The sequence below is a fragment of the Myotis lucifugus genome, unplaced genomic scaffold (assembly GCF_000147115.1).
Source record: "Myotis lucifugus unplaced genomic scaffold, Myoluc2.0 scaffold_987, whole genome shotgun sequence".
Lineage (NCBI taxonomy): Eukaryota > Metazoa > Chordata > Mammalia > Chiroptera > Vespertilionidae > Myotis > Myotis lucifugus.
The window spans coordinates 127,232-130,485 of NW_005872035.1; positions in this window are offsets into that span (position 1 = coordinate 127,232).

Here is a 3,254-nt window from a genome sequence, read left to right on the forward strand (position 1 = left end):
GAAAGCTTAAATTTTCCCAATAGGGATTGCCCGTTGAGCTGGCTTTACACGAAAACTTTACTGTGGCCCAGCGTACGTGGGCTCAGGGGGTTGAGCATCATTCCCAAGGCACCAGGCGAGTTGGTGGTTGGATCCTGGTTCAAAGCCACATGCCCTGGTGTTGGGCTATTTCCCAGTGGGTGTGTGTGTGTATGCGGAGGTGAGGGGCGTGTGCAGGAGGCAGCCCCATCGATGTTTCTCATCATTGATGTTTCTATCTTCTCTCCCTCTCCCTTCCTCTCTCTCTTAAAAAAAAATCAATAAAAATATTTAAAAACAAAAACCTATTATGCTCACAATGAGAAGAGTTGATAGGAACCCCCCCAGGCTGTGCAGCGCCCAGCGGCCACTGGGGACGTCAGCTGGGTAGTGTCTGTCAGTTCAGTCCACTTCCCTGGCCGCTCAGCTCTCAGCAAATTCAATGATGTTCGTTATTCCTGTCTCTTCAGTGTCTAAGTCCCCTCTTAGACCTGTTAGTCATCAAAGCTTCGTTACAGAGTAAAATTTTACTTAATTGATCGTTGACAAGAGGACAATTATTGAGTCACAAATGCGTTTTTTAAAAACATTTTGTCATTCAAATTTTGTAACCTACCCCATGCCCATTTCAGCATTTCCTGAATAATGTGTGAACACAACGGTATTTTAAAGGTGAGGACTTTGAGCTCGGCGTTGTAGTTGGCAATCAACAAGGCCAGTGTTCAATGTTTATAACTTATGTTTAGGTAGAAATAGTAGATTTCATACCATTCTGTCAATACTTCTTCAACTTCTTATACCAAAAACTAATAACAAAAAAGTAATAAAAAGCCAAAACAATTTTATAAATTTATAAGAATTCTTATTTGGTTATTAAGGCAAAAGTTATATTTTATTTATAGCTTATTTACGCAGAGGTGTTCCTTCTTCGCCTTCCTCCTTCCCTTCTTCTTTCCTCCCCTGCTCTTCCCTTTGTCTGAGGCTGGGTTTTCATTAAACAACTATTTTCTCAATTTTTTTCTTTCATTGTAGTGAGGCAATTAGTGTAATGATGACGGGGGGGGGGGGGGATTTCTCGATGGCTACTCGTCCTCTGACAGAACAACGAGTATATCTATATCCTAAAAACGCCGGTACTTCGCCTCCTCGCGAGACTTCTTCCTAACAGTCTTCGTATTTGTAGAAAACACTCAGATCTTGTCACACTGTAACCAGAGCCCACCTTCCGGCTCTTCCTGCTAAAACGCATGTGAAGCGTCCCTCTGCCCACGAACCCTCATCTCGCTTCTTCACACCCGGGAGCTCCTTGCCCTGAGCGTTTGCTCGGAACCTCTCCCCGCGTGAGTTTTCCTACCACTTCCCCCATCCCTGCCGTCCGTCCGTCCGTCCGTCCCCACCGGCTCCTCCATCCCTCCCCCTCACTCACTGCCGCTGCCGCCTGGACAAACGGGTTCCCGCCCTGAACCAGTTACCTGAGCTGCAGCCGGTGCCCTGAGTTGGAGGATGTGAGTCTTGCATCCCCGGGGCCTCATGAAGGCCTTGTAAAAGGAGGCGTAATGAACGTCTGTTAACGTTTAAAAATTTACATTTTCCTGAAACACCGATTTAAATATAGAGGATGAGTTTATAGGTGAGAGAGTCAGCCTGCCCTGAGCCACACACACGTGCGGGCAGACGAGAGTGTCTGTCATGCCTTCCTCATGTGTAAGACGCAGCAGGCGATGCCGACGCCCCCAGGGCCCAGCACGGGTGCCCCCACCTGGGTCTCAAACACCAGGAGTCGCTGCCTCAGGGTCCTGGCGGCTGAGCGCCCAGAACCTGGCGGAGTGAGGCTGGGCTCCTGGGACGGGGGAGCGTCCTTCCTGCCCGCCCGGCCTCTGTGGCCTTCACCCCCTCGGCCGCCTTCACCATCCCGGGCGGGTCCCCGTGTCCCCTCCACCCTCATGGGCGGGTCCCGTGTCCCCTCCACCCTCATGGGCGGGTCCCGTGTCCCCTCCACCCTCATGGGCGGGTCCCGTGTCCCCTCCACCCTCATGGGCGGGTCCCCGTGTCCCCTCCACTCTCATGGGCTGGTCCCGTGTCCCCACGCCCACTCCCTCAGCCAAGGCCGCCTCTGTGAACACCCTCCTCTCCTCCCTGAGCCCCGTCTCTGGCACAAAAGGGAAGATGCCGTGTTTCCCTTGCTCCACCTGGAGGCTCCGCATCCCAACCTGGTCCCATCCACAAAGGCCAGCTTCCAAGCAAAGCCACTCCCAGGCCTGGGCACCCGGTTGGGTCTCCTAGACCTTCCGGGGGAGAAGGGTTCCGCCCGGAACGCTGACCCGTGTGCTGTGTCCCGTTACTCGCTTACAGCGCCTCGTGTTTGCAATTTTCTCACGGCGAGCTGTTCTTCGTTCCTCGGATAAAACTCCCTCGGTCGGGAGGTATGATCTGTTTCATGCATGTGTGGTTGGACGGAATGCGTTCGTATGTTCTTAGGAGCCTTGCATATATGCTCATGAGAAATACCGGCCTGTAATTCTCCCTGCTGGTGGCATTATGTTTTTATTGTGATAGATTTACCTAAAATGTAGGAGTGTTTCTATTATTCTTTGGAACAGAAAGTGTTTAGAATTCACCAGTGAAGCTATCTTGCCCCACAGGGGTATTTTGGAAGAGATTTTTAATCATGGACTTAATTTCTATGTGAGATATAAAACTACTCAGATATTTTTCTTCTTGAGTCAGTTTTCACAAATCTAATATGACAACATGTATTAAGGACAGAATAAAGAATTTTTGCTTTTACTTCAGATATTTCATTTATGGGATATTTAAAACGCCCAGAAAGAGAAAGACTAAATGTTACGGCAAACATCCCACACCCATTTCCTAGAGCTTACAATAGTTAATATGTTGATATAATTTATTTTCTCAATGTATCATATATAATAAAGAGCTAAGATGCAAATGGCCATCACTCCCTCACACCCTCACGCCTTAACTGCTCAGACACTCAACACTAGGGAGAGAGGAATGGGGACCAGCCAGGCTGCAGCCCAGGAGAGGGACCAGCCGCCCACCCCACAGTCCCAGGCACCTGCGGCTGTGCCTGCACCTGCGGCCTGGAGAGGGACCAGCCGCCCGCCCCATGGTCCCGGGCACCTGCGGCTCCAGGTGAAGGCGGCTGAGGGGTGAGCCACAGAGCCGGGCAGCCATGATCCTCTGCGCTGCGCAGCCAAGGTGAAGCCAGCCTG